The sequence below is a fragment of the Suricata suricatta genome, chromosome 4, assembly GCF_006229205.1.
Source record: "Suricata suricatta isolate VVHF042 chromosome 4, meerkat_22Aug2017_6uvM2_HiC, whole genome shotgun sequence".
Taxonomy (NCBI): domain Eukaryota; kingdom Metazoa; phylum Chordata; class Mammalia; order Carnivora; family Herpestidae; genus Suricata; species Suricata suricatta.
Genome location: NC_043703.1, coordinates 69,002,513 through 69,030,394, shown reverse-complemented (window position 1 = coordinate 69,030,394; position 27,882 = coordinate 69,002,513). Strand labels below are relative to the sequence as shown.

At 49.4% G+C, this 27,882-nt stretch overlaps 1 long non-coding RNA gene across 1 annotated transcript; it reads right to left on the bottom strand.

Moving 5' to 3' along the window:
- Positions 1–1,011: 1,011 nt before the first annotated feature.
- On the bottom strand, positions 1,012–27,655 carry LOC115290825. The gene is made up of 3 exons (XR_003908233.1): positions 27,233–27,655; positions 14,004–14,128; positions 1,012–1,192 (listed from the first exon to the last, which is right to left on the bottom strand). It is a non-coding gene; the product is annotated as an uncharacterized LOC115290825 (long non-coding RNA).
- Positions 27,656–27,882: the final 227 nt, after the last annotated feature.

Below are 27,882 nucleotides of genomic sequence, written 5' to 3'. Positions count from 1 at the left end.
TGGTGGGAGCCCTGCTCTCGATGCCAGGCATCGGGCTATGTCGTCCTATGCTTACTGTGGCTAGGGACACAGGGAGCCCTCGGACCCCAATCCCATTCCCGAAGACTTTACCTTCATGACTCAAGCACCTCCCAAAGGTCTCACCTTTAAATACTATCACCGGAGCACCTGAATGGCTCAGTTGGTTAAGCGTCTGGCTTCGGCTCAGGTCATGATCTCACACTTGTGGGTTTGAGCCCTGCATCAGGCTCTGTGCTGACAGCTAGCTCAGAGCCTGGAGCCTGCTTTGGATTCTGTGTCTCCTTCTCTCTCTGATCTTCCCCTGCTCATGCTGTCTCTCTCTCAAAAAATAAATAAATAAATAAAACATTTCAAAAAATCACACATTTAAATACCATTACCTTTGGGGCTTAGGATTTCAACGTACGAATTTAGGGGGACCCAAGCATTTCGGCCATGGCAGTAGGACACTGAACGCGTGTAGTTCTTCTATATGTCTTTGCCAAGGAACAAACGAACGACATGCCTTGAAGCCCCCAGAACCCTGTGAGCCTGCACGGCGGTCCCCGATTGCTGCAGAAGAAAGAGAGGGCAGTCTCCACGGCCCTGGCAGGGCTCTGAAGACGTGATGAAAGTGGCACACAATAGGAGAGGCCTCGTGTGGGCTGCAAATGCCAGGGGTTCCCTGCTGGTGGGTGCTTGTGCGCGGTGTGGTCCGTCCCTGTCTGCCTGGTCATGCCTGTCCCCCCTTCCTGAATGTCTGGGTCCCCACCCTGGGACCCCTGCCTGCTGTCTTGCTCAGGGCCTCCTTCCCTGCTTCCTTCTTTGTCATATCTCCCATTTCTATGGCTCCATTTCTGTCCTCTTGTTCTTTCTATTTCTTCTTAGGGTCTGGTTTCTTTGTGCAGCCGTGTGTATGTATGAATCATACGTTCAATAAAAATTTTTTTATTCCATGCGATTAGGCAAAAAGCCCCAACGTAGCTTGAAACACATAAGCATCCTCGGCTCATGGCCCGCTCCGTGCCTTAGCTAATCCTGCAACAAGCCTATGAAGTACTAGCAGACACATTTTACAGATGAGAAACTGAGGCTCACAGGGGTGAAGTAAGTTGCCCAGCGCCACACGCCACCAGCCCAGAGCTGTGTCTGTCTCCCATGCTCACACGCCTCATCCCTGTAGAGTGGTGCCCTGTGAAGTGTGGCAGAAGGGATGTGAGCCAGGAGTAGCGGGAAGAGCTTGACACTGGAGCCGCACACTCGTGTGTGTGTGTGTGTGTGTGTGTGTGTGTGTGTGTGTGTGTTGACCCCTTCACCTGCCGGCTGTGACTTAGCTTCTCTGGGGTTCGTCATTGCAAGATCCTTATATGGGGCAACCGGTGCCCACACCCCAGCATCTCCTCTGTTCTCCCCTGGCTCAGGCCACCTGCCTTCATTGCCATCACCTCCTTGTGCCTCAACACGCCAAGGGGGCTCTACCTGATGACCTTCGCTTGTCCGGTTTCTCTGTATCTGGGACCTCATTTCTCCAGGTGCACAATTGGCTCACTCCTCGTTTGCTCTAGGTTTTTATTCCAAGGTTGCCCTCTTAGCAAAGGGTTCCCTGACCTCTGTTCTTAAAATCTCAAACCTCCCCCCAGCAGCACTCACAGCCTCCACCCTCTGCTCTGTTTGCTTCACGGGACGCATGCCTTCCAACAGTGTGCATACCACTCGAATTCTTTTTGTAAATTTTTCCTGGCTAGAAAGTCAATTTCCTGAGGTCACACAATTTTGTCTTTTTGTTCACCACTGTATCCTCGACTCCTAGGACACCTCAGACAATAAACATTTGTCAAGGAAATCGGTATTGTTATTATTATCTCTTTCTTTCATTTTGGGTAGTACGAGATCATGAGCCCTCGAAACCACAGAAGCAAAATCACAACTGTCGGCAGTATCTTTGGCCATCTCACAAGTGGCTCACTGGCTTCTCTGTGAGGAGAATGCCTGCGATTTCATTCCTCTTAAAATTTTTTTATCTATTTATTTTGAGAGAGGGGGAGAGAGAGAGAGAGAGAGAGAGAGAGAGAGAGAGAGAGCGCACGAGCGAGCTAGCAGGGGAGGGGCAGAGAGAGAGAGAGAGGGAGAGAGAATCACGAGAAGGCTCCAGGCTGTCAACACAGAGCCCAATGCGGGGCTCCATCTCATGAATGCTGAGATCATGACCTGAGCTGAAATCAAGAGTCGACGTTTAACCAATTAAGCCCCTGCACTTTCATTCTTTTACCTTCTTCTCGCTGATATGTGTCGTTGGTGCCTGTTGGGTCAGTTGTTTTGAGTCCTAGAGCTATTGCAAAGCAGAATGGAAGGAAGTGTGGAGCCTCGCTGCTCATGAGGAAGCTTAAATCTGCTGGTTTCTCCACATCCTGGTCCTGAGTTTAGACCAAATTGTTCCAAGAGCAGCTTTGGCTTCCTGAGAGATGACATTCTCCCCAGTTCACAACATCCACCAACGAACGCCTTTCTAAGGTTCTCCTCTCCTTTGTGAGGTAAGGTTGATTTCAAGCATGTCCAACTGCCTGTTCTAAATATTTCTAATTACTAAAGTGGCTTCGCTACTGGCAAGCTGATAATCTTCATTCTTGAGTTTTGCTTTGGTGACCTAAGCCAAAGAGGAACTGAGCCACCCGGGCACCCCTTAAGATTTGATTTTTAAGTAATCCTTACACCCAGGGTGGGCTGTAATCTACAACCCTGAGATGAAGAGTTGTACACTCTGCTGACTGCGCCAGCCCGGGGCCCATTGTGAATCAGCTTTCTTCTTTCTTTTTAGCCATGTCCCATTGATATATGTATGTGTTGAAATATATATATATATAATTTTGGCAAAAATTCCCCTAGAAAACACACATAGAGTTCTTCTTAACTTCCCTTCTGTTGGGAGGTATCACCCTTTCCTCAACGCTCCATCTGTATGGTCCAATCAAGGGGGTCTCTTTTCAGTGACACTTGATTGTTTGACTCTTCTTTCACTGACAAAGCCCCTCCTTTAGAAGGATTATGCATTTCCACCTTATTGCTCTCAGGCTCGCCTAGAAACCTAGGAGCAAAAGTGACAGGTGCCACTTTTTTTTTTGAGCCGCAGCCCTCAGCACCACTGACTGGTCTGCCACCCTTCCTGTCCTTTTTGCATTGGCTGCGAGCGGCTGCTCCTTCAGCCTGACTCCGTGGGGGAAGCTGGTGTGGAGCCGAGCCACAGCCACATGGTGATGAGTGCGTAGCACAAAAAGTGAAAACCTGTGTTTTTATCATGAGCACAACAGAGAGAGAAGGGCAGTGAGGACTTCCTGGCACTGTTATCCCTGAAACTCTTGGAGCTGCCTCAGCTCATTCCTTCCTAAAGCCCAATTCTTGGATTCTGTAAAATAACTTTTTGTTTTTCTAATAAACTTCCTGTGTTGTTGTTGTTGTTTGCTTCAGTTGGGTTCTATTAATAGTAAAAGTAGTAAAAATAACAACACTGATAATTTAATTAAACTAAATGCTTACTATGTGCCAAGCACTTCATATTTAGATGACTTTTATTCCTACAGTATAGTTTGTAACATATATAAACTATAATATATAGTTTCTAGTATATAATTCCTAAAGTTTACAGATGAAGAAACTGAGGCTCAGAGAGGTCAAGTAACTTGTCCAAATCACTTAGCCAGTAACTAGCAAAGCTGGGATTTGAACTTGAATTCTGGCCCTTGACTTGCACCCTTGACCATAAGGAAGTAGGCTCTCTCTCCAAAAGACTCATGGTGTTCCTTCCGGGAGTAGCCTCCCATCATCCTTCATTTAGAGCAAACTTTCTCACATCTGTAATTTATATTTGGCTTTTATTTACTCTGACCTTAACCATGGAGGAGGGAAGGCATCATCTGTTCCCCAAAATATCTTTGGGTTCTAGATCAAAACATAGAAAAGGAAAGAAATTCCATGGAAAGGACTGGTAGCCACAATTATTATGCCTGTTGTTTCAAATGAGTATGCTTTCTTGGTCATAGGATACTGGTCTACCTCCAAGTCCTGTTAAAGGCAAATCCACATGTAAAGTAAACTTTAATTGTATTTCTTATTTTCCATGACTCTGCTTTTCTAGTTCCCATCCCTCTCCGTCAGCCAAAAATTTTTGTAGCATTGAAAGTAAGAGAAGAGGGGCCCCTGGGTGGCTCAGTTGGTTGAGTGTCTGACTCTTGATTTTGTCACAGGTCATGATCTCATAGTTCGTGGGATCAAGCTCCAAGTTTGGCTCTGTGCTGACACGGTGGCATTCTCTCTATCCCTCTCTCTATACCTCCCCAGCTCATGTTCTCTCTCAGTCTGAAATAAATAAATAGAACTTAAAAAAAAAAGAAGTTAAAAGGAATTTCATCCAACAATAAGAAATAAGATTCAGCTTTTCTTTAAGATATTGAAGAATTGCATCTCATAAAAATGCTAATAAAGGTCTTGGTTAAAAATAAAGGCACTCATATTGGCTCTAATATTGAGAGATGTAGTGCTGAGCTCCCCTAAATGTCTGAGTGAAGATTAGAATTCTGGCAGCATTTACAGAGTCCTTTATTAATAGCCTTCTGTGGCGGCAAAGTTTGTGATGAAGAGATACCCCTTGGCTAGTACAGAGAGAGGTTTTCAGAGGCACGGACAGTAAGGAGCTGGCTCAGACTGGACCAGAGTCCTGGACCTGGATGCCAAACTACGTAGTATTTGGGTGTACTATTATTCTCTCATGATCTGTGAGAAATCAGACATCCTTTCAACAGCCACAGTACGTGCTCAAATATTTCTGAATAAATTAAAATTAAGAATCTCTTGGGGCATCTGAGTGGCTTAGTCAGTTAAGAGTCTGACTCTTGATTTTGGCTCAGGTCATGATCTCATGGTTCCTGAGTTCAACCCCCACCTAGGGCTTCGCACTGAGAACACAGAGGCTGTTTGAGAATCTCTCTCTCCCTCTCTCTCTGCCATTCCCCAGCTCAGAATAAATAAATAAACATCTTAAAAAATAAGAATCTCTTCAACATATTGAACACTCTCGGTGGCAGATGAGTGTTACACTTACCTCATTTTAATGCTCTGTGACGGTTAGTCTTATGTCTTGACTTGGCGAGGATATAGCTCCCAGACATTTAATTGAAGACAAATGTAGGTGCTGCCGTGATGGTATTTGGTACATACGGCTAACGTCTGCTCTCACTTGGTTTCATTTTACTATTTCCTTCTTTTCTCAAGTTTTTATTTAAATTCCAATTGGTTAACGTACAGTATACTATTAGTTTCAGGGATAGAATTTAGCAATTCATTACTCACAATACACAGTGCTCATCACAACATCAGTTGGTTTTAAGCAAAGGGAAATTACCCTCCATAATATGGGTGGGTCTCACCCAATCAGTTGAAAGGTCTTATAGGCAAAAACTGCGGTTTTTCTGGAGAAGAAGAAATTCTGCCTCAAGACTGCAGCATCATCAATGCCTGCCCAAGTTCCCAGCCTGCCTTATGGGTTTCTGATTTGTCAGTCCCCACATCGGATTAGCCAACATCTTCAAAAAAATCTCTTATACACAGGAAAGAGATAGAGGTACAGATAGATTGTTTTTCTGGAGAACCCTGAGTGACATCTCTTCTGGCAATCCTACCATTATCTGCATTTTGGAGGTGAGGAATTTGAGTCTCAGAGGTGATCTCATTAGGGAACCTGTCTAGTCACCCAGCTAGCAAGAGGCCGGCCTGGGTCTCTTTCCAGGGTCTGTGGATTAAATACTGCGATGCATGGTCTCACCAGGCTCGAGGAAGTGAAAGAAACCCAGCCAGGGAACTCTGAAGGAATGAACACTCAAGTATGTGTCATTTCTGCAGCCATTTGCCAAAGGGCTCCCCGGAGTTCGGGTTGAAGACTGACTCTTGATTCTCAGAGAACCAGCTTCTTCATAGCCTGACGTTGCCAACAAACCAACTGCTGACCCGTGTGTTGGCATCTTCAACTTTTCCTGCCACAGCTAACTGTCGCCAGCCTGGCCCCCAGCCCCTGCATTGGTACCTGGGCTGTGTGCACACCCCACACAGCTCCCACACTTTGCTATAACCACTACGTGCCTGTCTTCCCTGCATTCCTACCTGGAGACAAGACCACGTGTCAGTCTTGCTCACCAGTGAATTCCAGGCATGTAACTCCATGCTTGGCACACACTTCTGCTTGATAAGCATGTCATGAAGGAAGTCACGGAGAGCTGCTGTGAATGTTTCCACTTTGTGGGGGGATTTAAACTTGTCCTCAGACTCCATTTTGGGGGAAGTGCCGTAAGGGATCCAAGAAGGGCCCATGACCCGTGTGTCTCCCCTGTGCCTGTCTGCTCTGGGCAGGAAGGCACCGCAGGAGCGCACCGAGACTGCTCCTGGGTGGTCCTCCCAGGGGAGGTCCGTGCTCACTGCGCGCCCCTTGGAGCATGCTGTCACGATCAGTAAGTTAGGGATGGATCTGCGAAGTCCTGTCACTGACTATATAGTCAGAGTGAACCTTTAGAAAATGAGCTCTCCCTTAGACTGAGACGAGAGGCAGAGGACAGGCAGAAACTGGCACTTTAGATAGAGAGAGCCAGGCCAGACAAGGCTGGGGAGAGCCAGCTGTTCATCATGTGACTGTCAGGCTGTCACCCAGAGGCAGCTGGGGAAGTCCCACAGAGTGGAGTGATCTGGGGTGTCACGTACATTCATGACACAGCGACGAGAGTACTGGCTTGGGAGTAAATGATCTGGGCAAGTCCTCCAACCCTCCAGGCCTTCATTTCATTATCAGTGGAATCAGTCATCCAGGCCTCCCTGAACATTAAGATAAGATTGCCTCAGGCCTCCACTTGGACAGCTGGGATGTCCAAAGTCTCCACAAAGCCCTGGACCTCCGCTCCTGGTTCGCTCACTCTCCCCCTTCCCGAGTGTGCCGCCCCCCTCTCACCACCTGGAGCCCGTGCTCAGTGCCTTTCATTGCTTCCCTGTGCCTTCGCTCTTGCAAAGATCTACAGACCATGAGGTGATGGGCACGTAGGGTCCACAGCTCTGTCCCTAGACTCCTGGTCCTGCTCTCAGAGCTACCGAGGCAGGGTCTGAGAGCCCGGCAGCCTCACACCAATGCCATTTTCACCTCTGCCCACCGCCACTGTCACACCTGTGGACCTGGAACGCCAACGCTGTCAGTGCCCTGCGGTCCTCACTGCCCTTTCAACCTGCACCCCGCACAGGGCACCTGTGTGATCACGTCTTCAGAGAGTCTACACAATCTGTCCCCTGAGATGCTGGCCTGTGAGAGAGATCTGGTGTCCATCATCACCACAGGCAGGAGCACCTTTTTGCCCTCTGGCCACAGAGCCATGCAGGTCCCCCTGCCTTCCTCGGTGGTTCGGCGAACACGGTCATGGTTATGGTCCTGTCCTCGCAACATGTTGGATGAATCCCAGGGTGGTTGCAGCTACAGGTGATGCTGGGCTCCTACAGCAAAGGATTGGGTGGCCCTCTGGCTCAGGTGTTAGGAAACTTGATTCCAGAGCAAGTTCCAGAATGGACCAGCTGTGTGACCTTCAGGCAAGTCTCTGACTCTTCTGAACATGAGTTTCCACTTAAAATGGCAATGAAGTCATGATTTCCATTTCTTCCACAGCTTGTATGAGGCTCAGAGAGCAAGCATATGTGAAAGAACACACTTTGTTTCACATGTGATCTCCATATAAGGCGTTCCAGAAAACACAAAATGTACAGAGGAAGCTTATCTCGAAATTTTCAGATTTCGGATTCTCCCGTCTCTGCCTGGAATGGAGGTGTGCTGGAGAGGAACTCGATTTTTGCCCTCTTTATTGAGGGAGACTTGGCATAAAATTTCAAAATTGCTCCCATCAGAAGGCCCTTGGAAACGTGTCTCCACTTCTCTGTAGTTAGAGCTCAGTTAGATCCTTATCTTAAAAAGCATCTAAACGTCGTGACTGAGTTTGAGTGGAGTTTGTGAAATGTCCAAGTGATATGCCCTTGGTGCTGGTGTGGGTTTTATCACGGTGCTGAAGTCTGTCCTTCCGAGGCCCGGCTGTCTGCATGTCCCCTGGACGGTGGCAGTGCAGGCGGCGTTAACGTTAGCTGCTCCAGCCAATCCACACGGCTTCGGAGGATGTTCAGTGGAAGCTTTGACTGAATGCTCCCCCGAGTTGGGGTGCCCGTGCTGCATCTGTGAGCCAGTTGTCTTCTGATCTCACAGGCACGCTACTTCCTGCCGGGAGAGTTCTCCTACAAGTCTGTGACCTGACCCTCCGCACTGTCCGAGGCACGGCCATTCTGCTGCAGCATGTGTATACCCTGTTCTCTCTCCTCTGGGGGTCGGAAATCAAGATTCAGTTCAGGTGTTAAGGTAGAGAGGTCTTTTGACACCTGATTGATAGTTACATATAATATTTGTTTTCTATTGCTGTGTAATAAATTATACTTAAACTTAGCGGCTTAGAAAAACATTCAGTATATCACAGTTTCTGTGTGTCAGGTGTCTGGGTGTGGCTTAGCTAGGTCATCTGCTTCGGGGTGTGGGGTCTCTCATAGGACTGTAATCAAGGAGCTGTGTTTTCATCTGAAGGTTGAAATGGGGAGGACCCGTTTCTAAGCTCACTCATGTGGCTGTTGGCAGATTCAGCTCTTCACAGCTATTGGACTAAGGGCTTCAGATCCTCACTTGTTGATGGCTAGAAGCAGCTCCTAGTTCCTGGCCATGAGGGCCCCCATTGGGTAGCAGCATGGCAGCTGGCCTCTGTTATGGTCAACAGGTGAGAGCAAAAGAGAGGGCTGGCAGGACGGAAGCTTAATCTCAGATCACCAACATCTCATCCCTTTGGCCGTGTCCTATTTGTTAGAAGTCATTAGATCCAGCCTAAACTCAACAGGAGTCATGAACACCAGGCAGTGTGGACCACTGGGCTCATCCTAGAGGCTGCCTTCCACAAGATGCAAGCCTGGTGTTCTCGGGAGGGGACTGGGCTGCACACAGCTATTTGTGACCTGCCAGGCAGTTAGAGATGAGATAGCAGGGATGGGGTGTCTAGACTGGAAAAGAGCTCTCTCCAGCCTTTAGGAGTCACTCTCTGGGACGGAACAAACAAGCAGAATAAGACAGGAGACCTGGTGTGGTCAGAGAGGTGGCACGGGCTGGGACTGATTAGAAACGTACATACACACAGGCTGTGCAGAAGGTCAGGGCGAAAGGGAGTGAGACACGATACCTAATCCTACTCCCGGTGCTTAGTTGTTCAAGGGATTGTTTCCTGAAGTGAGGATCCCTTTCCAAATCCTTGGTGCTCAGCTAACCTCCCTTCACCCTCCCAACACTGAGCAAATTAAATAACAATGACATGGCCACCATGTCCTCACAGGGCCGGCCGGCCCCACTCTGCCCCTCAATGGAAGGCTTTGACTTTCCTGAAACCCCTGGAAAATGGGGAAGGAACAAGAGGAAGAGGGCAGGCTGCACAAAACATCTGTACAACAGACTAAGGTTAGCTGCTTCCCGGGCTTTGATCAGTGTGTTCAGGCCTCAGCAGGCAGAGCTGGTTGAGTCAGCACCAGCAAGCTGTGGGAGCAAGCACTGTGACTTTGCTCTGAGTCCCCCTAGAGCTGAATTCCCAGCCGGCAGTCAAATGAGAAAAGGTGCAATTAAAGCAAATAGAAACAAAGAAGGGAAATGATGACAGCCAGGCAGTGAATTAGCTGCAGTATGTGGACGCCTGTTTCCTGCCTTCTAGAGCATTCCTCCAGCTGAGCATTCTGGGCATTCATTCATTCAGGAAACAGTTATTGAGTACCTTCTATGCTTCAAGTGTAGGTGCTGGGACTGGACAGTAGGCAGAAGCTGACAATGGTATTGTCTTCAGGGAGCTTACGGTCTAGCAGGGCAGGCAGACATGAATGCCATGGCTGCACTAACACGTAAACATTAGAAGGTTGGTAACTGACAACTCTCTCCTTGGCTTAACTTTAGCCAGGCTCTCTGAGCCCCTTTCTTAACTAAGCTTTGACCTTGGCCTTCATCCTGTCCTTGCCTGCCCTGCATCGTCCAGTTCCAGCAAGAATCCTGCTACATAAGTTTAGCGAGGATCTCCTGCCACCCCCACCCTTGAGATCTGATTTCCCTGGCCTGCGTTCAACTTGAATCCTGTTATGTCGGTTTGGTAAGAAGGCCCTGTCCTTGATGTGTCTTCTTCGTAATTTTCCATCCCCCGCGCTGGCACTGTGCTCGTTGGCTGTAAAGTCCTACCCACCTTGGTCTTGGGTGTTGAGCCCCATCGTTCTTTCCTCTGGCGATAGTCTGGATGCCTATTGCAATAGTCCTGAGTAAGTCTTCATTACCATTGTGACAAGTGTCATAATCAGTTTTTCTTTACCCTAGCTGCTGTGAAGGTGAAATACTTTGTGCCAGGGAAGCAAATGAATAGGGGAATCTGACCTTATCAGTGGAGTCAAAGAAGGCCTATCAGAGGAAATGATGCTCAGATCTTACATCCTAAGGCAGGATGGAAGCCAATGTTAAAAACTGGAAATAAAGCAAGAGGATGTGACAGCATGACTTTTCAGTGCCAAACTGGAACATTGCTGAAAAGGCCCATGCAAGAAACATCTAGGTCTCTAGAGCTAGATACCAAGTTTGGCCTACTATTAACTGTTGACCAGAGCCAAAGCTGTGTGAAGTCAGAAGTTATCATTGCTAAGTTGCAAATGGCTTTTTGTCTAGTAAAGATGCAGACATTTCCATCCGCTTGAAAACACAGCCTAACAGGTTACAACTATATGGCCCTATATAGATATGAATCTAACTTAGCAAACTTATTTTAACATTCCTTTCCTGAGAGAGCGTATACACATCCACAAATGCTCTGCGCATCGGTTTTACATCCTGCTGGTTTCCTCATTAGTGACTAAAAGAACTTTTAGCACATGTTTGGTATGTATTTGTACGGGAGTCATGCTTTTAATGATTTAAACATCGTTTACGAAATCACTCGGACAAGGGTGAGTGGAGGACATGAGAAGAATGGCTGGCCCTTAGTTACGGGGCCCCAGGGCCCGACCCTTGAGGACTCTGAGAAAACTTGGGAAACATCGAGAAAGTGGTAGTTGTGTTCTTGGAGTTACCAGACGTGGGAGTTAAAAAGTACGTTATTGGGGCCCCTGGGTGTCTCTGTCGGTTAAGTGTTTCACTCTTGATTTCAGCTCATGATCTCACAGTCCGTGGGATGGAGCCCTGTGTCAGGCTCTGTGCTGACAGCAAAGAGTCCTACTTGGGATTCTGTCTCCCTCTCTCTCTGTCCCTCCCTGGCTTACATTTTCTCTCTCTCTTAAAATAAATCAATAAACATTAAAAAAAAAGTATGTTACTAAACTGTCTGCTCAGCAAGGGGACTCATTGCTGGGGCCACACTGTCTCCTACTCAGCAATAGTTGGGGGGCTGGTGGTATGCGTCACCTGGCAGAGGTTTTTTCAGCTACACGAGGTCCCCTCTCATTCACTCCTTTTTTATTTGCTCTGTTAGGCATTTTTCTCTCCGCCCCCAGTTTAAAGCCTCCATGTTGGCCTTGGGTCACCTTTCTCCCTTTCCTTGTTTGGCTGCCACTCAGTTCCTCGGTTCCACCAATGTTTTCTTCAGCTGGTCTCTGGGAATTGTCCCTTCCTCCCTGTCCCCATGGTCACCACCGACTCCAGGTGCCCAGAGCCGTGAGGACTTACTGTAGGATCCTCATGATTCTTCCAGTTTCTAGGCTTTTCCCTCTCCAATGCATTCTCATTATATTTTTGCCAGAGTCTTCTTCTTCTTCTTTTTTCTTTTTTTAATAAAAATACTGCTTTGCCTTGTCCTGTCCTGTTCGAAATTCTCCGGTGCATCTGCAGCTGTAACTCAGATCCATTCCTGGCCTTTCGGAAGCTTTAAGCACAAGAAGCCAAGTGAGGGGCTGGCTGGTTGTATTTTCTCCTTCTGGGAATCCTCAGGATGTCGTTCCCCCTCCTCCTCCAGGTCTCCCTGGCCGATGGGCTCCAAGTGCAGCTTGCCAAAGCATGAGACCCACTAGTAAACTGGCCTGCCCGTGGGTGGGCCTTTGATTTCCGGGCAGCCAGTGCTGGTGGCCTGGCATAAAGATCTGCCCCACCGCAACAGCTGGTGCTGGACGGAAGCCACGGGACCCAGCTGGGCCTCTCCCGGGAGCCCAGCTGAAGCCAAGACGGTAGAGGAGAGTCGGCAAAGGGGCGGGAGGAGTCACCTCATCTGCACTAGGGTGACAGCCATCGGGACAAGATGACAGCACTGCCAGAGCCACACTGTGTCCTGAACGGTCCCTTAGTGTCTTCACCATGTCTTTTCTTTTCCGTATTCTGATGCTTTGTCATCTGGGGCCTTGCAAACCCTGGAGGGATTGCCCTTCCCAGAGGGAGCCAAGGCCCAGGGCTACTAAACAACTCACCCAGATACAAACCAGCAGGTTCGAATGCCCCCCCCACTCCCCCATGATCTCCTCTCTCTGCTCGCACAACCGGGCCCCTACCCAACTGCACTCATCACCCCAGCGCCAGGGAGCAGACGGCCAAGGGCCCAGAGCGAGGGGCCCAGAGCATTACCCCATGTCCCAGAGGCTGCTGAAATTCCTCCAGCCAGTCCTAAACTTGCTTGCCCTGCCTCACCCATTCTTTCTCACATACAGCTTCTCCACAATACCCCCGGTTCTCTCCTCCCGCCCGCCCCCCAACTGGCCCCAGTGCTCCCCTGCGTGGCCATTTGTGGTGTTATGCCCCCTTCTCTTGGGAACTCTGAGTAACAAACTGTCTTTTTAGAACCATCCTCTTCTGACTGGTGGGCCTTACAAACCTCAAGTTTTCTATTAATATGCTATATTTTCAAACACTCTATTTCCACCCCACACTCCTCTGTCCAGGGAGCTTGGCCGTGTGGCTGGCCCTGTTTTTCTTCAAAGCAGGGCCATGGGCACCTCCTCACCTCTCATGTCTGGGATTCAACCCCTTTCAGTAGAGGTAATTTGGGGGCCTCTCTTCCACGCAATCAAAAAAAAGCCAACTACATTGGAATTTGAGAAACTCAACAGATGAACACAGGGGAAGGGGAAGAAAAATAAAGTATAAATAGAGAGGAAGGCAAACCATAAGAGACTCTTAAATACAGAGAGCAGACAGGGTTGCTGGAGGGCAGATGGGTAGGGGGATGGGCATGAAGGAGGGCCCTTTTCGGGATGAGCACCTAGTGTCATCTGTAAGATACGAATCACTGGGCTTTACCCCTGAAGCCAAACTACACTGCTTGTTAACTAACTTAAATTTAAAAATACAAAACAAAACAAAACAAAAAACCGCTGCCGCTCACCCCCCCCAAAAAAAAAGCCAACTACAGGGAATCGAGATGTGACCTGTGCCTTCTCCCTCCTTCCCCTGCGGTGTTTCTCAGACGCTTCGGCTTCAACCACACATGGCATCTTTTTACTCAGAAATGTTCCTATCTTCGGAACCTTGTGAATCCAACCTCTACCTGCAGGAATGCCCTCCCGCCCGCCTCCACTATAGCTCTGTTGGCTAATCTGCGCTTCCCCCCAGTTTCAATGTGAATCTCACTTCTCCTCTGAAGCTTACATGACTTTGCCTTCATGGCCACCGTGCCTTTCTCTGGACTCCTGCATCATCTCCTGCTCGGGACGCTTCTGGGACAGACTCTGCCCCTTACATCATTCGGCATTCACCTCTCAATATTGGGGAGCTATCTCTCCCTAAGCCTTCACATTCTCTCGGTCCAGGGACCAAATGTCTGATTTCGTGGTGTGATAGGATGAATTGATACCAAATATGTCCTCCGCATCTCCCTCTTTACGGAGCTGGGGCAGACAATCACAGATGTGACTCTCTTGCTGTCTTCTCAAGCCAGGGTCTGGCCAGGACGGGAAGCCAGGGATCTGCTCACCTCTCTGTCTGGGCTTAACCCCTCCTGGGAGGTGAGGTCTGCTTGCCTCCAGCTTTTCTGAATGGGCACCTACAGGCTCCCGCCGCTCTCTGCCAGGAGATGGTTCCTATGAAATCTTCTGTAAGCTGAAATGGTGTAAAGCAAAGACACCGTCGCCATTAATTTATATGGGAAAAAAATGAGAGCACTCTCAGTCCCAAAACATTACCCCTCTGAGGCTTTCCTGATACCTTAGGACACAATGTGCCAGTGGATGCACAGAATAACTCCAGAGAAAGCACAGATGCCCCTAGACACAGTTCCAAGCTGTGGCGGCTTGAGGCCGAAGAGGCTGCGTTCAGTTCCTGGGGAAGGAGCTTGGGGAGGCCGGTGCCACTCCCACCCCTTGGGGCCCCTGCTGCTCATGGCAAACATGACGAGTGCTGTGCTCGCTTCCATCTTTTTTCGTAAAAGCGCAAATTCTCCTCTGATTTCTCATGGTTAGCAAAAACAGGTACTCCTTAAGGTCTTTCTGGAAAGCCAAGTGGCTTAGCACAAACTTCCAAAAAGCGAGGGACAACTGTCCTTACCGATACTGGGGAAGGTCTCACTTTGTCTCCCTGCCAGGCCTGGAAGGGAAGGTGTGCTACAATTTGCAAGCCAGGAGAGAGGAATGGGAGAGGGCCCGCCCCCTGGCAGGACACGGAGGACGATTTCCTGTGTGGAGGCTAGCGCTGGGGTGGGAGGCTTGGAAAGCAAACTGGTGTTTCACAGTTTGGTCTTGGGATGACTTGTTTATAATAAAAACATTTGGTTTGACTTCCACAGAATCCAACCCATGATGTAAATGTTGAAGCGTTCAGGCCACATTCCTTTTAGTCTCCAGAGAAGTTCTTTTCGGAAAGCTGGAGGGTGGAAACAAATAGTTCCTGGGACCGTGTCCAGTCCGAAACATTGCATTTAGAGTTTGGGCCATGCAAATAATTCACACACTAAAATCCAAGTTCTAAATAAACCTCTTAAATGACAGGCAAATTATTGGTGTCCAAGTAGATGGCCAGTGTCTCTTTAAATGTTCCTTCCATTCCTCATGCATGCTGTAATCAGCAGATGGCCCTGCCTCCCCCCACCGCCCCCCTGTAAACAGACCCTTCTAATAGCTAATATCCTGCAGTGACCAAAGCCATTAGAAGGATTAGGCCATTACTATACTGTCCAGCAAACACATAATGCTCACGAGGATTGCCTTTTTTCCCTTTGGTTGTTGTTTTTATGGATGAATCGGGGCCCAATGGTCGGTTAAAAAATCAAAACGAGGAGGGCAGAGGGTTATGGTCATTCTCTCCAAGGACACCTCCCAAACGGCCTTAGGATTTGAGATTCCTTTGTTAGAATGATGGCAGATGTCAGCTTTGTGACTAGAGCAAGCTCTGAGCGGACACAGACTGTACGCAGACCTCTGTCCCTTGTTACCATAATTTCTAATACTCAATTTCCCCAGCACCATGCGTGTGTGCCTTTGCTCTGCCTGCTCCCACAGCCTTGTTTGTGCTGGAAAAGACAAACCGCAAGCCCAACCCAGGCCCAGGCCACGTCGCCGGGCTCCGGAATGCTCTGAAACACTGCCACCTAGTGGCAGATCTCAGGCATTACAGCACACCCTCAAGGTAGCCAGGAACCCAGTTTTAAACTCGGAAGGGTAAAGAGGGAGAGGGGTGGTGTGAAAGCTGGCCATAGACCCGTGAGGCCGGCTGCAGAGAAGCACCCTGCATGACACAAAGACAGGAAGCTTGTTTGGAACTGGCTAAATGGGGCAGGTGACGGAAACCCGGGGAAAGGCGGTTGGATTATAAAGAGAAAGATAAAGAAGGTAATGGTAATGAGCAGTCTTCTAAACGGAAGAAATACACACTTTCTGTAAGAGAGAGCAGGAGAGAGATGAAGGGAAGATGAGTCAACGGCACTCTTTTTGGAATTGCCTCAATTTGGATGACTCAGTCTCACATGTCTGGGTTCTTAAGGATCCTTGGGCTGTACTGACTTGGGGGATGTCACTGGACCTGAAGGGGCTGCACCAGACCTCTGGATCTCCTTTCAGCCCTAACACTGTGTGGCTTTATGATCTGAAACGCTGAATGAGCAAGCAATGCAGCAGTGTAAGCTGTGGGCAATCCTTAAATCATCTGTGTTTGACCTCTGAATGCTGTAAGGCAGGGCATAAAAGACGCACCCATTTTCATCTCCTGGAGGTAGGGTGATGGAACAGTATCCCCTCAGGATGTGCGTGGTTCTCAGAAAGAACCTGCAGTCTCACATTCCAGCATCCACAGAGAAAGGCCGGCTCCCTGGGATCTGGAACCTTCCAGCACTTTCCCACATGGGTGGAGTGGGGTGGGGGTGTGGGAGTTGAGAGGGTGATTCCAGGGAAGTTGTGCCCCGGTAAAATTGAAGTTAAACCAGAAGCTAATGGGTTAGTAATTGAATAGGTCACCCTTTCCAGTGATATTTTGCATTTTCAAAAGAGGCAAGTTATTCCAAAGAAATTCGATTCTGCTGGCCGAAACGTAAGGCTGCAGGCAGGCGGTCTGGGAGTGCTCCCCCAATCTTACCCGCAGTTCCCATCCTGCCTCCATCATCAGTATTTCTTGGGAAACAGCATATGTGATCACGATTTTAAGGACTTTCCTAGCCAAGGTCTAAAAGATTTGGGGCCAGGCTCCATTTGAAGAAACCCAGGCTGTACGTCCCCCAGCATTTAGGGTGTGATGGCTTCCGCTTATCTAAAGTGCTCACATTGCAAATATGAGCAGCAGAGCTGGGGATTTAAATTCTGTCTTGATGGGAATGTGAACTGAAATACTCTGCCCACTGCCACTTTATAAGCCGGGAATCATCAAGCCGGCTACAAATACCTCGAGGGCTCCTTGCAGTTGCTCAACATAAATCAGCAAAATGACAGGCAATTGACTTTGAAGACAGCTCTCACATGGCTGAGTGGCTGGAGCCGCTGGAAGCAGATGAAGGCATTTTCCTGTAAACATGATTGTGATTAGCACCAGAGTAAACAGCCGATCGGGCTCTATCTGTCAGACTCCAGCCCACTCCAGAGTTTTCGTGAGGCGGAAATCAACACGTGAGTCGGCGAAGTTGGCGATTCTGAGAACTGAGCTTGTGTTTCAACACCTGGTAGGGACTTGTGATTTCCTCAGGAGGTAAGCCGGAAGATTCCTTGATGTGGCCCTGTTCTCGTGGAGAAACGAAATGAGAGGGTGGGCATCGGGCCCTCCAATGCCAAAGCACTTCTGCGTGTAGTGCGTGTGTGCTGATGCTGTTTAACGAAGTTTGGCTCAGCTCCGATGTTGGCCAAGTGGCAAGGTGCGCATGTGAAAGGTTGACCTTACTGGTGTCATCTGAGGTCACCGTCTCAACGTGCTAACGAGGCTGGGAAGGTAACATCAGTCGCGAAGCTGGCTGGTGTAGGCCCTGTCCAAAGACGCAGGCTTGCCTTGCTCCACCAGGGACCATTGCCAACTGGGACAGAGAGCCAGGCTTGTCACACCAACTGATCTTTCTGGAGAAGCCAGAAATTGGGATTTTCATGAAACGCTACGGGTGCCAAATCAAATATGCGGACAGGCCAAAAGCAACCGCCAGTATACAGCGGCAGAACGACCTTCATTTTGGACTCTTCCGAAGTCATTCCACCTGTATCTGGTCTTTGAGCCATGGGAAAGGATTTCCCAAAACAGTGAGGGGGAGGTTGTGTAGACACCCTTAGCGGGGAGTGCAGGGTCTAACGGCTCTCCGGGTCTAGAAAGGGCTTTTAAATACCTTAGATCTTCCATGCCGCTTCTTTGTATTCCCAGTTGGTGGGAACTCAGAGGGACTGTTGGTCATCACTGGAATAATCCTCCCGCCAGAATTATACACTCGGTTGGCATTTAGCACAAGAAAGCATCGTTGAATGTTCTGGAATCCCTCAGAGGCTTGAGGAGTGTCGTGCTGGTGGGCATGGGACAGGTGTCGAGTGGCTGTGAACCTCGGTTTTCTCCTTTAAGTGGCTTCTCTCTTCTTCCCGGGTCCCCGACGGTGCGGAGCAGGCTGGGGCTGGGTTGGGAGACGCTGCCTCTCCTCTGGGCTCAGCACATCGGAGTGTGCGGTTCTCAGGCCACCGTTCTCGACGCGTGGGATTCGGGGCTCATTTGGGAAGCTTTCTGCATCTGGACACTCATCTCTCTTTTAAAAAATATTTTTAAGTGTTTATTTATTTATTTGTTTATTAAACAATTTTTAAACATTTTTATTTATATTTGAGAAAGAGAGAGCACGAGTGGGGAGGGGCAGAGAGAGAGAGAGAGAGAAAGAGAGAGACAGAATCTGAAGCAGACTCCAGGCTCAGAGCTGTCAGCACAGAACCTGACACGGGGCTCAGACACGGGGCTGACACAGAGCCTGACACGGGGCTCAGACTCACGAACTGTGAGATCATGACCTGCGCGGAAATCAGATGCCCAACTGACTGAGCCACCCAGGCGCCCCTTGACATTCTCATCCTTAAGATACGGATTAAACGAGTGTTTCCTCTAGAGCGTGGTGGGGAGGACGTGGAATCCTCTAGGTGCCCAGCTCAGGCCCTGGCATGTGGTAGTTTGGAAGGTACAATTCAGGTGACAGGCTGGGCACAGTGATGATGATGGGAAGGAGGGTCTAGGGTGACTCCAGGTTCTGAGTGACTGCGTGTGAAGTGGGACAGTTCAAGACAGGTGACCCCAGAGGAAGAACAGGCACTCTGAAGGGCAGGTGTTTAATTCACTACATACTGAATTTCAGTCGCCTTACAATTCTGAGGCGGAGAGGTCTGGCCAGAAGTTGCTGTGTGTGTTTGGACTCTTGGCTGGAGACTCTGTGCCTGGAAGTCTGGCTGGAGAGCGGTCACTGAACATGGGGGAGGCCGCCTGGAGGGAGGGTAGTTCCAGGGGAGAAGGTGCCCCCAGAGAACTGAGATCCAAAGCTGGAGGTTCAGTCGGTGAGTCAGGCCAGAAAGAAAAGTGAGATGGCGTGTGAGGCGGGCCGGACAGAGGAAGCACGGAGGTGCTGCTGGGTGCTGCTGGGCTTGTGCGGAAGGACCCCACATGAGGTCACATGGGTGACGTCCTCTGGGAGCCAGGAGTGGGGACAGCAGAGTTGCGGCAGATCCACACAACATGTGCCCAGCGCGCTGGTGGGGCTCTGTGGCGTGGGGGGCTTGCCTTTGGTCTCTGGCTTGTGCACTCCGGGCAGCTCTCTGCTTGCTCACTGCTGAGCGTTCTGGGGCCTTCGACGGCAAGGCAAGCTCCAGGCTGCTGTCTCCCAATGGGGGGGTGGGGAGGGGGAGGGCAATGGCCAGTCCTGCCTGTTCCGTGCTGCAGACAGTGGAGAAGAGGGTGTGGAGGTGCCCCCAGTACTGGGAAGAGAACCTTGGTCTTGGCGTCTCTCCATGGTGCTCCTTGAATGTGAGGGGACCAGAGAAAGGGCCCAGGAGGCAGAAGGATGGTGGGTGCTAAGGGACCCTGGCAGAGGGATGGAGGGATGCTGAAACAAAAAATCCCAGAAAATGAAGACAGAGATGTTTTGGGGGGAAACATCACTGGTTACAGGGGCCTGAAAGGGCAGGACAGCACCAACTATTGCTGGGAATGCAGACGGGTCTCTGAAGGCTGCCGAGCATGGGCTGGGGGCCCTGGGCCTGCTCTGGTCCATGCCCTTCCTCCCTGCGGAAGCAATCAGCAGGCTTTCTGCTGTCCCCCAAATCCGGGTGCCTGTCTGTGGGCCCTGAGCACAGGGAGGGGGACATGGGACAGGGCCCCACGTCAGGGGTCTGACTGCGCCAGGGACAGCCAGGCCCCGGAGGCCTCCGCCAGACAGCCGGGTCCTTCCCAGGCTGCAGGGAGGCCTCAGGCGGGGATGCGTCTTCCTCACTCCCGGTGGCCCGCTTCGAACGGCAGCCCTGCAAGGCCCAAGCAGGTGCTGCGGCCAGGGGCAGGCGGCAGGCCTGTGGCTCTTCTCTCCAGGCTGCCCTGGAAACTCAGGAGCTGCCGCCTGTGTTTTACGCCTTCGGTCTCCCTTTCCCTACATAAAACTGCTCAGGACCCACGTCAGTTCCAAGCTCCAACGTGGAAAATATAGCAGCGCACAGTATGTTGTTTTGGCAGAAAGCTATGAAGTTTAGTATGGAATGTCTGCCACGGGGGCCCATCCAATTAACTCACTTGTCGAGAACTCAGAATAAATAGTTGAGAGGAGACGTCTGCGGCTTCTGCTCAGACCTTTATTTCTTATTTGCTTTCCCGCGGAGCAGGTCTGCAGTCCCCAGCATGCAGATTTAGGGTTGAGGAGGAAGGAAGACACTTGGCCCCCTTGGTTCTTCCCTCCCAGGGAAGAAAGGAGGTCATTTCCCTGACTTTTGGACTCTAATTCGGAGCTTAGGAAAGTGTTGTGGAGGCAGACCTGGCATGTTCCCTCCGGGCCTCAGGCTCGGTGCTTTCATTCCATCTGAGACAAGGCTGGGCACCAGAAGCTTCTCTGCATCCCTAGGGGATGGCCCAGCCTGACCCTGAGTTGGGAGTTGCGATGCCTCGGGCAGGCCCCATGACGAGGGAGGAGCCACAGCGAGTGACAGCAAAGGTCCCAAGTTGGCCCCTGACATGGTGACCAGGGACATCAGTGAGGCCCTTAAGAAAGATGAACCCCAGGAGCGCCGGGGAGGCTCAGTCAGTTAAGCATATGACTTCTGCTCAGTTCATGATCTCGAAGTTCGTGGGTTCAAGCCCCACATTGGGCTCTGTACTGACAGCTCAGAGCCTGGAGCCTGCTTCAGATTCTATGTCTCCCTCTCTCTCTGCCCTTCCCCCACTCATGCTCTGCCTCTCTCTCAAAAGTAAACATTAAAAATTTTTTAAAAAAAGAAAGAAAAAAGAAAGGTGCACCCCGGATGTGTGGCAAGGGAGTTTCCTAAGGAAGGCGAAAGTCATGGCCATGTTTCTCCTGCCCGGATTCCCAGGGGCAGACACACCACAGCCCTGGGCAGAGCACTTTCCCAGGAACCCCACCCAACCCCCCAGATTCCCAGGGCTGCTATCAGAAGTATTCAGCAGATAAAACTCTGGGCAGAGAACGAATCCCTATTTTGAGCTTTTTCCTGTGGCTCTTGTCCTTCACACCCTTGCCAAGGTTCTGGTGAAGGAGCCCAAGGCCGGCTTCCCGGAGCCTGCACTGTGAGCTCCGAAGGAGCCAGTGTGAGAGCCCGAGGGCCTTCGGGGGGCGTAAGTTCCAGGCATCCAGGCAAACACCTGGTCCAGAGAGCCCACAGTGGCCCAGCCCTGGGCTTCTGGAAGCCCCCTTCCTCAGCCCCTGAGACCCAGCCCTCCCCACTCCCAGCCTCCCAGGGAGCCTGGACAACCTCTCCCTCCAGCCTTCGCAGTCCCGGGTGGGTGGGTTTGACATCAGTATTTCTCCCGTCGTGGTGGGCAAGCCCTATCCAAGGCCAGAGTGTTTTCTGACCTTTGCTCTCGAAGGCAAGTGCCCCCAATAATGAGGACCCGGGAGGGGAAAGGCCATTCGGGCGGCACTGCCTCGGCCCGGATTCCACACCCTGGGCCATCAGTCAGGAGTCAAAGGCTCATTCTTCAAGGGCTGCAGTCTAACTTCGTCTTTGTGCCACGGTGCTCCTTCCATTTCAAAGGCTTCGCCAGCGAATCATGTGAGTCATTCCTGGAACCTTCAGGAGTCTCCATGGTGACGGGCTTGAGGGGGCCGGAGGGAAGCCAGCATTCACTCCAGTTTGCAACAAGTTCCTCTTTTCTAATTTTTTTTTTTTCCCTTTTCAATAGAGACTAGGGCTGAGGCTTTAGCTTTTGTGTGTTTTAAGCAAATCACAAAATGGAAACTCCCTAAGCTCCTTTTCTATTTTATCAAAACAACATTCTGTATAAATATATTTTCTAGCCTTTACCTGGCTCTGTTGAGACCCTGAAAACAAAGCAAGATGAAAGCTACAAATTTGGGGGGTTTGTCTTTGTTTTGGGGGGTTTTTTTCTTTGCAAGGGTTTGGAGAAGAGATCCTATTTTCTTGTTTACCTCAGTGAAGAGGCCCTGGGGTGTCATTTGGAACAGGGAGGCGGGTGGCATCAGCCCAGGAGGCCGGAAGGCCTGGCTAGCCTGCGTCACACGCAGACGTCTGGCGGGAGTCTGAAAAGACTGTGCAATCACGCTCCGTGGAGACGTGAGTGCTCTTCCCTTGCACAGAGAGGTTCTTCATTGTGTAATGTTCGGGGAACAGTACGGTCCTCAGGGCACATCACGGAACCAGCATTAGTACCACATCTGTTTTGGTCACAAGAATCTGAGCAGGAATCTAGGGGGGTTTTTTCCTTCCAAATGGGACTCACTCTTAAAACCTGTCACCAACGTGATGAGCATTGATGAACATACGTACATTTGTGTATGATCTTTTGGGGGCAAGGATCCTGGGTCAGAGTGATGTGTCTCCCAGAGTTTCCCATGTCTGTGGGAGGAAATGAGTTCATAAAACATCACAACTTGAATTCTGCTGGACTCCATGATCCCCTCAGGCTGCAGCAAAGTGCTTAGCCTCCTGAACCTTTACTGGCAGATTTCTGGGTGTCTCCAGGGCTATCTCTCCAGTGCTTTGCTCTGCAGGGGGTCAGCCATTCTCTACTGGTGGCCACCGAAGGCTCCGTGGGCCAACCCTTTGCGGGGTGCTGGGCGGAGGGATGGAGAATGCCTTTCTCTGCTGGTTGGTCCCTCCCAGGACCCCCAAAGCAAGGCTGTATGGGTCCCTGCGTACCAGCCTTGTAACTGTTGCTTACCTCTTCTCTCACTGCCTCAGACCCAGCCTTAGCCACCACCACCCCTCCCCCCAGGTAAAAGCCACATCTTTGTACTTGGGAAGATTATTCTCCTCTGACAGTGGAGGTTTTGCTAGTGGGCTATGCTCACCGAGTCTTCCTCTGGGGTCTTGGGACACAAGGCCTAACTACTGGGGGCGGGGGAGTCACAGAGACTTTGGAAAAGGTGATGAAAGCCCTGAAACCTCTCACAGAAAAGTACCTGCGCACACGCCACCATTTCAGAGACAAACTCAGAAGTTTATGGACCTTGGAAGCCAGTGCCTGGGCCTCTGGGTAAGAATCCTGCTAGAAATGGATTTTCTTGCGAGCATTTTCTTAGTTCTGCTTTCTCAACACTCAACAACTCACCCGTGTGTCAGACAGACGCAGTCACTACCTGTTACATCGCTTATCCTAATACAGGTGATGTCTGTGTTCGTTTCCTGTGACTCCTGTAACAGGCTAACACAAACTTGGTCGCTTAAAACCACAGAAATTTGCTCTCTCACAGTGGCGGAGGCCAGAGGTCCAAAATGAAGGGGCTGGAAGGGTCATGACTCCCTCTGAAGGCTTTAGGGGAGGAGCCCTCCTTGCTTCTTCCAGCTTCGGGTCCTTTCACATATTCCTCGACCTGTGGCCGGACCACTCCCATCTCTACATCTACTTTTTCCACCTTTCTCTTTTCTCCGTTCATCTCTTACAAAGACGCTTGTCATTGAATTTAGAGACCACACAGCTAGTCCAGTATGAGATCATCTAAAAAAATCCTTCCCCTTATTACATCTGCCAACACCCTTTTCTCCAAATAAAATCACATTCGCAGTTTCCAGATATTAGGCTGTGGGCATGTCTTCTGGGCGGCTACCACTCAGCCCGCTACGGTATTCCTCATTTGTGTCTCAGGACCTAACGGTTCCTGGCACACCGTCGGAGTTCAGTAGACATTCATTTATTTTTGTTTGAGGGTTTGGAACTGAAACTTGCACCTGGGCCCTCTGTCCACTCGGTTCTGAATAAAGGTGGTATGTGTTTGCAATAAACTTAACGTCCTCAGAGTTTCTTGACTGTGAAAGTAGCCACCCGAGTAATTAGAGTAAATAGTTTCTTGCTTTACCTCAGGGATTTGTTACAGTATTTTTATTCCGTTTTTCAACTTACTGCATTCTAAATATGCAAGAGTAATCTAGGAATAAAGCAAATATGCTTGAAGGCTTTTATTTTTCAACCCCACAGTGAGGTCTTTTCAGACAGTCAGCATCTGAAAATAACTTGGATTTTATTTATGAGATAACCTTTTAGGTTTATGTTTCATAATATTTATCAGGATAAATAGATATGCATTTATGAATACAACCATATATTTTTATATAGGCTGTTGTACGGCATATCACCGACACCTGATACCAACTTCCAAATGTTCATTTATACTTTGTGTGTACAAAGGAAATGCCGTGCTTTTTCTTTCTTTAAAAATATAGCTGGGTGTGATGCCCCTAATAGAAAGTAAATGAATATAATCAGATTTTCCCCCTACTCTGTAGTGCAAATTTTAAGCTTTCATATTAAAATGTACCGTGAAGTCTCTCCAACCTCCCTCTCTGGAATGATTTTATTTGACAAGGTTAAAAGTGGCAATGAGGAGTCTGGCTTTGCCAGCAGGAACTTTTTAAAACAACCTCTCCCTGTGTATATAATTCACACAGTACATACCTTGCAATTTCATGCAGCCAGTCATATTTTATTTATGAAATGTTTGGAATCTGGAATCCAAAACTAGGGAAGGTCCAAATTCCTTATTCCCTATTCATAGTGTAAATGAGTTCAAGTTGCTTTATTTTCATTGTTTTCTTTCCATAGTCTTAAAAAATTTTTTTAACGTTTATTCATTTTTTGAGAGAGAGTGAGTGGGGGAGGGGCAGAGTGAGAGAGAGGGAGACACAGAATCTGAAGTAGGCTCCAGGTTCCTAGCTGTCAGCACAGAGCCAGATGCCAGGCTCAAACTCATGAACCATGAGATCATGACCTGAGCCGAAGTAAGACGCTCAACCAAGTAAGCCACCCCGGCGCACCATATTGCCATATTCTTTCACATATAAGGTTCGGCAGGGGAGGGGAGGACACTTTATTAATAATATTTATCATTATTTGCCCATTCTCCAATGAACAAAAACAACTGAAGGATCACAAGAGAGCCACAGATAAAAGAGGCTGCCCCTCTGGATGCTCAACGCACACCTGGTTCCTTGGGGGATTCGGGAACACGCAAGCTGCACATGTAGCCAAAGTAGCTGACCAAACACAGGCAAGTTTAAGTGGGAGTGTGCAGAGCCAGGCTTGAAGTTGAAGATGCGTTAACATCAGGCCTTTCAACTTCACAGAGTAATAAAAGCCAGCAACAGCACAGCATCAATCAACTAAATAAGACTTCACTAAAAGAGTCTGCGCTCCCCTCGGGGAGCCCTGCAGACAGATTCCACTTCCAAGTTGAAAGGAGGGTTAGAACGGCTGCCTCCCCCTCCCCCCTCCCCTCCTCCGTATGCTCAGAGCTCTCTGCTCTGCAAACACGTTGCAATGTTCTTTCTTTCCTGAAAGTATTTTAGCCCACATTCACAAATAGCCTGGCTCCTCTGCAAGAACCAGCTAGCTTGTCTGCCACGGAGCTAGTAAGTCTCATTGTTTCAAAGTCCGATGTGTTTGATTTTCAAACTCCCTGACAACTCTATCTGGTTTTAATTAACTTCTTTGAATTCAGTTATTTTAAACTCAAAAGTGTGCCTGGATAAAAATTAGCATGATCAGTTCGTGTCAGAGTGTATTCTCAGCCTGTGGTGAGCTTTCTCCTTGCTGTAAATGGCGGTGGATAGAGGGTTTGTTTTTGTTTGTTTGTTTTTTATCAAAGGGCTGGCTCTTCCTGCCTGGCTCTTCCTGCGTATTTTTGTGATAGATACCGGCTGAGGTTATTTTGTGTAAAATTGGGCCCAGACCAAGTAAGAGTGGGTGGGGGGGGGGAGCGAGGAGAACAACTGATTCTGGCTTTCAAAACTAACTGTGGCTGCAAATTGTTTGCAGGTACAAATGTGGATGAGCCCACCTTCCGCATAGCCCTTAAGTAGCATAGTGATAGGCTTTCAAAGACGTCACTTCTTAAGCACCTTCAGCACACCTAAGTAACGTTGGGTCCTACCTGCTGGTGCCTTCAATTTGCCAGGTATAGGGGAGCCGGATAATTTGCTGTCCATGCAGGGACCCTCTTGAGGGTGGACAGAGGTACTAATTGGATGGGATGCTAGGACAGCAGGTGTAAACCAGGACATCCTGCCAAACAGGCACTAGGTTCCCCCAGACTGATGGCGCTCTTCAGCCCTCTGGGCCAATTACCAAGGTTATTTTGGTGACCCTGTATATGCTGGAAATGTAGCTCACGTCACCTGCTGATGTTCTCATAAATCCTGGCATCTTTTCTTCTTGGAATCACTCTGCTTTGTCCTTGGCTCACCAATCCCAGTAACTATTTCTGGACCCCAGAACACTTCTGTTACAAAGCTCTTTTTCTGCTTACAGTGCTCCTGTCTGTCTTCCCCATGTCTATCCATGGGGATCCCAGTGATTACTCAAGACCCAATTCAGTGGTAACTTTTCTATGAAGAAGGAGTGGGTGGGGAGTCTTCTTGTCACCTAAGCTCCCACAGGGCTGTATTTGTGTCCTTTTTGGGGCGCTTGCTTCTTTGCATTTTGTGCCACTTTTATGTGTAGTATCATGTTCATTGCCAAACTGAGAGGAAGGACTAGGTCAAAAGCCTGGACTCCACAACCCTCCATGGACCTGAGCCCTTGTTTTAGGTACTTCTCATGTCTTCTTTGAATTCTGGTGTTTGAGGCATGTTCTTTTCTAAAGTGTGCTAAGAAACGAAGAATGAAAGCCTTGCTGCATTTGGCATTTGCTGGCAAGAGGCTCACACTACTATGCATTTGAATGCCGGCCTCTCTGTTTTAAGTGCTGTGCAATCTGGTGCAAGTCACTTAACTTCTCTGTGCCTATAGAATAGGGATAACAACAGTCCCTTTTTCCTAGGGTTGTTAAGAGGACCAGGTCCTCACTGATCAGAGCACAGTAATAGTACACACTCAATGTCTTAGCCTTTGTTATCCTTTGGGCTGCCTTTCCTAGTTCTTGAGGTTTTATTTGCATTTTTGATTTGCACTGCAACCAAAAGAAAACTAAGAGCTATCAGTGCGCGTGACGTGGTGAGGCCTAATGTCCACCTAATGTCAGGCACGCAGCAATCTCTCCTGGAAGGCCACTGCCTTGATGAACCCAAGGGACACTTGACAGACAGAATGATGAAAATGAGCATTACTTACTGCAACACAACGAACCTTCCTCTTGAGCACAAGAAGCCGATGGGCTGCCCCGGCCCTCTCAACGTGAAGTCAGGGTCTCTGCGCATCGGTGTCCTCATCTGTGAAACAGGAGTCCTAACGGCACCCACCTCGTGGGGCTGAAGCAAAGATCAAAGGAGTTAATAACATGGAGAACATTGAGCCAAGTCCTCGGTATAGATTTCTTGTTCACAACATCCGTCCTGGAGCAGGAGTTGAGTGTTGTTGAGGGAGGTGCATTGGGTGTCCTGGGGACGGGACAGCTGGAAGAATGATCCGGCTGATTCAGACCCCAGAGTGACCATTAGCAACAGAAATGGTGGCAAATTAAGGTCATTAAGTCACAAGCTGGAAAGAGACAAGAAACTTTTCTTCATCACCACGAAGAGGACATGACTTCCCAGAGACTCTGCCAGGAGAAAAGAGGTCAGAGCGCCCCCGGGCGGGGGCTCAGAGCCAGTGGGTTTGCATGAGCCCATGAGCATGATTATTGCATCCTGCATTCTAGAATGACTCACCCTGGCCAGGGTGGCCATGAGAATGAAGGCTTACACGCAGCATGCTTCACAGTCCCGGGGAAAGAAGTCTGCTTGTTTCCAGGGGCATTTGCACCTAGCTCGCATGTCTGATCT